The sequence below is a fragment of the Ovis canadensis genome, chromosome 11 (genome assembly GCF_042477335.2).
Source record: "Ovis canadensis isolate MfBH-ARS-UI-01 breed Bighorn chromosome 11, ARS-UI_OviCan_v2, whole genome shotgun sequence".
Taxonomy (NCBI): domain Eukaryota; kingdom Metazoa; phylum Chordata; class Mammalia; order Artiodactyla; family Bovidae; genus Ovis; species Ovis canadensis.
This window is the reverse complement of record NC_091255.1, coordinates 31165025-31175258: the sequence shown is the minus strand read 5'-3', so window position 1 is coordinate 31175258 and position 10234 is coordinate 31165025. Positions and strand designations below refer to the sequence as shown.

At 45.7% G+C, this 10234-nt stretch overlaps 1 pseudogene; it reads left to right on the top strand.

Moving 5' to 3' along the window:
• The first annotated feature begins 2790 nt into the window (after positions 1–2790).
• On the top strand, positions 2791–4173 carry LOC138414820 (geranylgeranyl transferase type-2 subunit beta pseudogene; annotated as a pseudogene).
• The last annotated feature ends 6061 nt before the right edge of the window (positions 4174–10234 follow it).

Here is a 10234-nt window from a genome sequence, read left to right as displayed (position 1 = left end):
AGGGTCTTATATTACTCTTTTTTTTCCCCAAAACTTTTTATTTTGTATTGGGGAATAGCCAATTAACAATGTTACGGTAGTTTCAGGTGAATAGCAAAGGGTCTCAGCCATATATATACATGTGTCCACTCTCCCCCCGAACCTTCCTCCCATCCAGGCTGCCACGTAACACTGAGCAGAGTTCCAGAGTTCTGTACCCTGAGTAGGTCCTTGTTGGTTATCCATTTTATTTATCTATCTTTGTTTTTGTTTTTCTTATTCTTTCTTGGTTATCCATTTTTAAAAAATTTATTTTAATTGGAGGTTAATTACAATATTGTATTGGTTTTGCCATACATCAACATGAATCCACCACAGGTATACATGTGTTCGCCATCCTGAACCCGCCTCCCTCCTCCCTCCCCATACCATCCCTCTGGGTCGTCCCAGTGAACCAGCCCCAAGCATCCAGTATCATGGATCGAACCTGGACTGGTGATTCATTTCATATATGATATACATGTTTCAATGCCATTCTCCCAAATCATCCCACCCTTTCCCTCTCCCACAGGGTCCAAAAGCCTGTTCTATACATCTGTGTCTCTTTTGCTATCTCACATACAGGGTTATCATTACCATCTTTCTAAATTCCATATATATGCGTTAGTATACTGTATTGGTGTTTTTCTTTCTGGCTTACTTCACTCTGTATAATAGGGTCCAGTTTCATCCACCTCATTAGAACTGATTCAAATGTATTCTTTTTAATGGCTGAGTAATACTCCATTGTGTATATATACCACAGCTTTCTTATCCATTCATCTGCTGATGGACATCTAGGTTACTTCCATGTCCTGGCTATTATAAACAGTGCTGCGGTATACATTGGGGTACAAGTGTCTCTTTCAATTCTGGTTTCCTCGGTGTGTATGCCCAGCAGTGGGATTGCTGGGTCATATGGCAGTTCTATTTCCAGTTTTTTAAGGAATCTCCACACTGTTCTCCATAGTGGCTGTACTAGTTTGCATTCCCACCAACAGTGTAAGAGGGTTCCCTTTTCTCCACACTGTCTCCAGCATTTACTGCTTGTAGACTTTTGGATCGCAGCCATTCTGACTAGCATGAAATGGTACCTCGTTGTGGTTTTGATTTGCATTTCTCTGATAATGAGTGATGTTGAGCATCTTTTCATGTGTTTGTTAGCCATCTGTATGTCTTCTTTGGAGAAATGTCTCTTTACTCCTTTGGCCCATTTTTTGATTGGGTCGTTTATTTTTCTGAAATTAAATTGCAGGAGTTGCTTGCATATTTTTGAGATTAGCTGTTTGTCAGTTGCTTCATTTGCTATTATTTTCTCCCATTCTGAAGGCTGTCTTTTCACCTTGCTTATAGTTTCCTTTGTTGTGCAAAAGCTTTTAAGTTTAATTAGGTCCCATTTGTTTATTGGTTATCCATTTTGAATAGAACAGTGTGTTCATGACCTTTCTAAAGTCCCTAACTATCCTTTCAGGGGTCTTGTATTATCATAATTTTTGCCTTGTCCCCAGAAGGAGGCTGGACTCCCTCCCCGGGGAAAAGGGCAGGAGTGGTCAGTAGCTGCAACGTGGCCTTGCTCTTTCACTGACTGTCTGTGGAAGGGCCACTCAACCTGGTCTTTCCAAGGGGCAGGGGCAGGGGAGACATTACACAGCGCCTGCCATGTGGCCCTTAGCCCCGCAGGCAGGGCTGGCAGATGGAAACACAGCCCATTTGGGAAGTACAGGCCTCAAGGGCACACTGGTGAGAAACTGACTCAGGTAGGGGTGAGGATTTGCAAACACTTCACAGAGAAGATGACATTTGAGGTCATCCATCTCAAAGGACAGTCTATGAACTCCCCTGCGAATGACAAACCAAATGCAAGGTGGCTTGAGCAGAAAAGGGCATCTATTAGCGTTAGCAGCCTAACAGTCCCAGGCTGGGTCGGCTTCCAGGTGCTCACTTTAAGGAACGTGTGTGGCAGCTTCATTCTCAGGCCCATTCTCCCCTTGGGTGTGGTGGCAGCAGCTTTGGGAATTCAGCCTCGGAAACAGAAAGTATCTCTTTCTCAGTGATTTGAAAGTCTCAGCGGGGCTTCCCACGTAGCTCAGTGGTGAGTGAAGAATCCGCCTGCCAATACAAGAGACATGGATTCATTCCCTGATCTAGGAAGACCCCACATGCTGCAAAGCAACTAAGTCCACGCGCCACAACTACTGAGCCTGTGCCCTGGAGCCCAGGAGTCACAACTGCTGAGCCCACGTGCTGCAACTATAGTAAAGTCCACACAGCAAAGACCCAGCACAGTCAAAAATAAATAAATAAAATTAAAATGAAAAAGAAAGTCTCAGAGCTGATTCTCAGTGGACCAGCTTGGATGAGGTGCTCTCCCCTTCCCCAGTGGGTGTAATTTCGGAGCGGAGCTCATTCTGATATATGCCTACTGGACCTGGGTCACGTGCCTGAACCCCCTCTAGACAGAAGCACAAACCACATCTGACCTCAAGGACACAGACTAGGGAGAGATGATTTCCCTGAAAATTAGAATGCTGCCCCCGGAAGAAAGGGAGTAAGTGTTAAAAGCTGCAATTACAGAGCTCCTCCGCAGGCTGTTTTCCCCAAAGGGAGGCGGCTTTGTAGGGAGGAGGAATGGCAATGGCTCGGGCAGGGTTTAAAGGTCATGAAAGGTTTAATTAGGAGTCAGGCTACCTACTGAGGGGTTTAGATTCATCACCTGGGACAGAAGTCCCCAAAGAACAAGATATCACATGACATATGACTATCTCGCACATCATGCGAAACGCTGGGCTGGAGGAAGCACAGGCTGGAATCAAGACTGGCGGGAGAAATGTCAGTAACCTCAGATACACAGGTGACACCACCCTCATGGCAGAAAGTGAAGAGGAACTAAAGAGCCTCTTGATGACAGTGAAAGAGGAGAGTGAAAAAGCTGGCTTAAAACTCAACATTAGAAAAACCAAGATCAGGGTTATGGTGAGTGTGGACGTGTTTTGTATTGCTGTCTAGATACATCAGTAGGAGAGTGGATAGGGGTACATGGCAGAAGGATGTTATTATTCAGTCAGATGCACCTGACACCCTGTTACTGGAGAAGCAGGGAAATTATATTGTATCCTATGGCTCAAAGAAAGATGATTATGAATATTGCGTGTCTGAGTATCTGAGAATGAGTGTCATCTATTGGGGTCTGACCTAGATCTCATCGGACAACTACACTGCATGAATAGTGAAGAAATTCTGACATGTATTCAGTCTTGTCAACACGAGTGTGGTGGAATAAGTGTTAGTATTGGACGTGGTCCTCATCTTTTGTACACTGTTAGTGCTGTTCAGATACTTACTCTCTATGATAGTATTAATGTTACTGACATAAATAAAGTTGTGGAATATGTTCAGAGTCTACAGAAAGAAGATGGTGCTTTTGCTGGAGATACTTGGGGGAAAACTGATACGAGATTCTCTTTTTGTGCAATGGCAACTTTGGCTCTATTGGGGAAGTTGGATGCTATTAATGTGGAAAAGGCAATTGAATTTATCATGTATGAACTTTGATGGTGGATTTGGTTGCAGGCCAGGTTCTGAATCCCATGCTGGGCAGGATTCTTGTCTATTACTAGTCAGTTGCACCAAGTAAATTCTGATTTACCCGGTTGGTGGTTTTGTGAACGACAGCTTCCATCAGGCAGATTCAATGTAAGGCCCAGAGAAGTAACCAGACGTATGTTATTCATGGTGGGTGTTGGCTTTCCTAAAGATAATTGAAAGGCTTCATTGGATTGATAGAGAAAAACTCTGCAGTTTCATCCTCCCATGTCAAGATGAGGAAACAGGAGGATTTGCAGATAGGCCAGGAGATATGGTAGATCCTTTTCATACTCTGTTTGGAATTGCTGGATTGTCACTTTTGAGAGAAGAACAGATTAAACCTGTTAGCCCTGTTTTTTGCATGCCTGAAGTACTTTGGAGAGTGAATGTTCAGCCTGAACTAGTGAGCTAGGTTAGATCCCTTGATGGAGAAGTTGGTTAATACAGTTTTCATTGTGTTTTAACATTTCAGTAGTTGAAGTGCTTAACAAACTTAATGACTACCATGTTAATATTATGTACATGAGTTGTATTAATTTTAATAAATTATATAATTATGCATATTATAAATTAAGATCTTTATTGTATCTTTCCTTCGGGAATGTGTTACTCTGATTTTTTTGTTTTGTTTTGTTTATGCTTCAGTGTATTTGTTTTCTTGTATGTCTTCATAAGAGCAAACTTGAACTCTGGTTAGCTGATGAAGTCTTGTGTTCTGATTTTCCTGTGTACTCCCTTGATATGCTGTATATAACTATAGTTAATGTAAATTGGTCTTTGTCAGAACATTACTGATAAAGAGTTGATGAACCCCATAGGAATTAAAAGGTGAAACAAAAATAAATGGCTGAAATTTGGGAATAAAAATAAAAAACTAAGATCATGGCATCTGGTCCCATCACTCCATGGCAAAGAGATGGAGAAACAATGGAAACAGTGAGAGACTTTATTTTGGGGGGCTCCAAAATCACTGCAGATGGTGACTTTAGCCATGAAGTCAAAAGACACTTGCTCCTTGGAAGAAAAGCTATGACCAACCTAGACAGCATATTAAAAAGCAGAGACATTACTTTGCCAACAAAGGTCCATCTAGTCAAAGCTATGTTTTTTTCAGTAGTCATGTATGAATGTGAGAGTTGGACTATAAAGAAAGTTGACCGCCAAAGAACTAATGCTTTTGAACTGTGGTGCTGAAGACTCTTGAGAGTCCCTTGGACTGCAAGGAGACCAAACCAGTCAGTCCTAAAGGAATATTCAGTACTGAATATTCATTGGAAGGACTGATGTTGAAGCTGAAAGTTCAGTACTTTGGCCACCTGATGCAAGGAACTGACACATTTGAAAAGACCCTGATGCTGGGAAAGATTGAAGGCAGGAGGAGAAGGGGACAACAGAAGATGAGATGGTTGGATGGCATCATCAACTCAATGGACAACAGTTTGAGCAAGCTCCGGGAGTTGGTGATGGACAGGGAAGCCTGGCGTGCTGCAGTTCATGGGGTAGCAAAGAGTCGGACACAACTGAACGACTGAAGCTAACTGAACTAATTTTGTATCAGGGTTCACACCATCCTGTGACCACACCTAGATTTGAGACACCACCCCACAAATAAGTTACAGAAAAATGAAAGCACCACAATCATTTGTCCATTCTTGTCAGTAGGAACCGTGCCCTGAGAAGCTGACACCAAGGAGCGGACAGATAAGATAAGCAACGGATAGGTGCAATTACCAGCTTTACAGCTGTAACCACATGCCTTCCTCTAGCAAGCGGAAGCACATGGGAGAGTGAGGTCACCGACTCAGTCCAGAGGCAGCCACAGACCTATCCTTTTGAGAGGTAACCAAAAACATTGTGCACCCCCAGCTCACCTCCTGCGGGAAGGGCAGTGCTTGCCAGGAGACACCTGCCAATTACAGGAAGCTAAATCTGACTCCACTGGACTCTCCTTTCAGTCATTTCGTCATTCAACTAACATTCACATAAGGCCTACGTGCCAGGCATTCTGCCAGGCGCTTGAGATACAACAGGAGCAAAAAGACCAAAATTCTTGCTCCTATGGAGCTTACACATATTAGGGAAGAGAGGACAATGCATGAAACAAATCTGTATAATGAGAAGGTGAGTACAAGGAAAACAAAGCAAAGAAGGGGGAGGGGGAAAGTGGAGTAGGCAGTCTGCAGTGTCGGATGGGCGAGTGAGGGAAGGTCTCCGTGATGAAGCAACGTGGGAGCAGAGACCAAGGAAGGAGATCTCTGAGGGAATGACCACAGACGACTGGGTAGAGAGAACAGCAAATCAAAGCAAAGGGGAAGAGAAAGGTTAGTGGGGCCAGAAAGGAGTGGGCAGGAGGAGAAGAGCAGAAGAGAAGTCAGGCACACTTGCATCTCGCCTGCTTCAGATGTCTGCGATTTTTCTCAGCTCCATGAAGATGGAGACAAGGAAGATGGCACCCTCTCCCTCTCTCTCTTTATTTTTTTTGGCCATGTCACATAGCATGCAGGATCCCAGTTTTCTGCCCTGGAGGCACAGAGCTCTAACCACTGGCCCACCAGGGAACTCCAGACACCTTGATTTCTCCCTGCAAAGGTATCTGTGTGAGCAGCTCTTCTAAATAGTGGGACAATCAGAGGGACTTACATTGAAGCAAAGCAGATGAATGAGTCTCAAAAGCCCTGAAGCATGTCGTCGCCCCAGGGAATATCTCACTGACCTCTCTGGGAAGCTCCCAACTGTGGTGCTGGAGAAGACTCTTGAGAGTCCCTTGGTCTGCAAGGAGATCCAAACAGTCCATCCTATAGGAGATCAGTCCTGGGTGTTCATTGGAAAGACTGATGCTGAAGCTGAAGCTCCAATCCTTTGGTCACCTGATGTGAAGAGCTGACTCACTGGAAAAGACCCTGATGCTGGGAAAGATTGAGGGCAGGAGGAGAAGGCACGAGAGAGTACGAGATGGTTGGATGGCATCACCAACTCAATGGACATGAGTATGAGCAAACTCCAGGAGATGGTGAAGGATAGGGTAGCCTGGCATGCTGTAGGTAGTCCATGGGGTTGCAAGGAGACGGACACAACTAAGTGACTCAACAACAAAAGGAAGGTCCCACCTCCTGCCTTGGTTCCCAGCATGCTCTCCTCCCCTCCCCCTGCCTTGCAATCTCTTGGCTTCCCTCTGCAGAGCTGCCTCTAGATCCTACCTTTGCATAGCTTAAGACAGATCCTTGTCTTTGCAAAACTAAGGGCTACCCACTGGTAGGGGGTGAGCGGTGGGGAATCTCTCTTCTTCATAATTCAAAAACTCCAGCAGAGACTTGGGAATTTTTTTTTTTTTTCTTGAGACTTGGGAGTTTTTCTGTCTCCTTTCTCTCTACTTGTCTCCATCTGTGGATGAGAACTAGGCAGAAATGTATTTTCCCACCAGTACAAATGGTGCCTATACATATACCAAACTTTATCTCTCCCTTTCTCTCATACACATTTTTCAAGGTGATACTGCCATTTTCTCTGTATATAGCAAATTTTGTTACAGGAATACTTTTTTTTTTTTAAAGGAAAAGTGAGTGAGTAACCCAACTCCGGAGGGTTTCATTTTATATAGCACCCTTGAATTATGCAGGGCACAACTTGCACAGCTGTATGAGGCAACTCTCATGACTTTAGGAGACACAGACACAGGCAGGCAAATAGATCCTTGAACCCCTGCTCCTGGTCCTTTGCTAAAATAGTGCCTTTCTCCACAGTGAAAATACAGAGTCCAAACCACTGGATAGCCAGGGAATTCCCAGGAACGCCTTTCTTCGGTTAGAGGGGAGGGAGTGGAGGACCTTGATGTGGTTTTCTCTTGAACTAGGGAAGCCTTCTCTTTCTTTTCCCCTTTCATCTCTGCTGCTCCTTCAGGCAACTCCAGGAGCATCTTCTTGCACAAGAAGGTCACATTCTTTACATTCTTTGTAGGGCAGATCTCAGACTTATCAAGGGGCAAAAGCCACCACCTTAGCTGTAAATCTTTCTGAATTAAGGGGAGAGGAGGAGGAGAAGAGAAAGGAGGGAAGGGCAGTAGCGTTTGCCCTTTTTTTGTCCCAAGGCCACTCCCGCTCCCACCTCACTGGCCTCTGAATTTGTAGGTTCTCTGTGATCCGAGGCAGAATACACTTAACGGCTGCCTGGTGCTAGGCATCCCTTCCTTTCCTGGTGGCTCAGACGGTAAAGAACCTGCGTGCAGTGCAGGAGATCCGTGTTCATTTCCTGGGTTAGGAAGTTCCCCTGGAGAAGGGAATGGCTACCCACTCCAGTATTCTTGCCTGAAGAATTCCATGGACAGAGAAGCCTGGCGGGCTACAATCCATGTAGTTCCAAAGAGCGACTAACACTTTCACTTTTTCATCCCCTCCTTACCAATATCCTTGCCTGTTTTTCAGCTTAGTTATGATTTGTTCTCTCCTCCCTCCCTCTTTCTTTTCGTCTCCTCTTTCTTTTTCTCTCTTTTAAGGTATTTTGTTTTGTCATGCCATGTGTGCTAGAAAGGGGGCTTAGAGGCACTGCTTCAGACCCCCATGGCAGTCCATGGTAAGGTCCTGCCCCAAAGGCCAGTCATCCTGGGGAAATGAAAAGCAGGCACTTCTCTTCCCAAAGGACCAGACTTCACCCTGGCCTGGCTTCTTCTGCTGGCTTGTGGTGACATGCTGTGACTAAGCCAGGGTCCTGATGAGTCACCCACATCAGGGAAGATGCCCTTGCTCTCCACCCCTTCCCAGAGCAGGCCCAGGGGCATGTGAAGTGGGTCTGAAAGAGGTGTGTTATTCATAGAAGACCATAAAACCCAGGGCTGACTGATTTTTAAAAAATGTTTATTTCTGCCATCCTTCCTCTACTCTCCCCACCCATCTCCTGCCTTTCCTATCCTCAGAAGTCTGAGGACACAGCAGAGTGATCATAGCTCTCGTCTCCTTCCAGGATTTGAATCCCAGATCCCAACAGCAGCTATCTATCTCTGGACAAGTCACCTAACCCCTCTGAGCTTCATTGGTTCAGTTCAGTTCAGTTGCTCAGTCGTGTCTGACTCTTTGCGACCCCATGAATCGCAGCACGCCAAGCCTCCCTGTTCATCATCTCCCGGAGTTCACTCAGACTCACATCCATCGAGTCCATGATGCCATCCAGCCATCTCATCCTCGGTCGTCCCTTTCTCCTGCCCCCAATCCCTCCCGGCATCAGAGTCTTTTCCAGTGAGTCAACTCTTCGCATGAGGTGGCCAAAGTACTGGAGTTTCAGCTTCAGCATCATTTCAGCTTCATTGGTTAAATGGGACCAATCCATAAGGTTGTTGATAGGATTAAATGAAATGATCCATCTAAGGGCAGTTAGCACTATGCCTGGCAGGTACTATTTCCTGAATAAATGTTAGCTGTTATTACGAAATGATTATGGAGTGCCTCCTACAGTAGATGCTTGGCCTTTGAGGTCTACCATGGCATACAGACTTGTAAATGAAAGATTACGGTACAGTGGTTAAGAACCATAATAAAGATAATAAGGAAATAGGGCTGTACATACAGAGAGGGAGTGATGTGATGGTCAGGAAAGGGGAGACTTTTGTCACTGAGATCCCAAAAGGAGTGGAGGGGCATTCCAGAGAGAAGAAACACAAGGTTCATGTAGAGGTGGTGAAGATGAGACGGTGGCTTGGTTGTATGCTGTGAGGTAAATGGGGAGTTCTAACACCTGGAGGTTGTTAAAAGTTTTATACAGAATAGCAGCTGACTCAGAGCTATAATTGAGAAAGTGCAAACTGGCAGATGTGTGCTATACAATTAGGGGCAGCAAGACTATAGAACACCAGTGAGCAGGCTGTCACAGGAATACAAAAATAGATATGGGATGTAAAGGTATAAATGGTCCTGACAGCAGGGAGAGCCGAGGCTACCCATGGCCACAGTTAGAGTTTAGAGAGTCTGGGTAGGTGTCTTGAGAGCCTAAACAGAGGGAACTCCATACTTCCACCTGGCTTGGCACACTCTGTCCCCTTTGTCTTGAATGCTCTTCCCTGATTGCCATTCAATATTCAGTGCAAGCCCTCCTGGATTCCCCTACAGAATGGATTAGGGGGCTCTGTTATGTGTTCCTAAAGCCCCTTGCCCCTTCCCCATCGTATCACTTGGCACGCCTTCTTCATAGACTGTTTCCTGGTTTCTCCCACTGGTCTGCGAATTAGGTGAGGGAAGGGCTCGCCCTTGATGACCTTTGCACCCTCGGGGCAAATGTGGTGTCAACTGTTTGCTGAATGAATCAGTGAAAACAAGAACTTCAGCAGGCGTGGGGAGAAGCTGGAGGAACCATCAGAAAAAGACAATCTCAGGAAACACAGGCCCTGGGGCCACATCACCTTTTCTGCTCTAATTCTGTACCCTAGTCGCTGCCTAGAAGCCTGGGCCTTCCAGTAACTTGAAACCTGGAGGAGCAAAGAACCGCGTCGCCAACAGCCTACTGGTAGCTGAAGCCCCGCCCCTCGGTCCTGGACTCCCCCTCACCCTCTGCAGTCCCAGTCCCAGCCAGGCGGCGACGCCCAAGAGGCCGCATGCGCAGTGCGCTCACGATCTGTCACTTGCCCTTCTCCCAATGGCGGGCGGTGGTC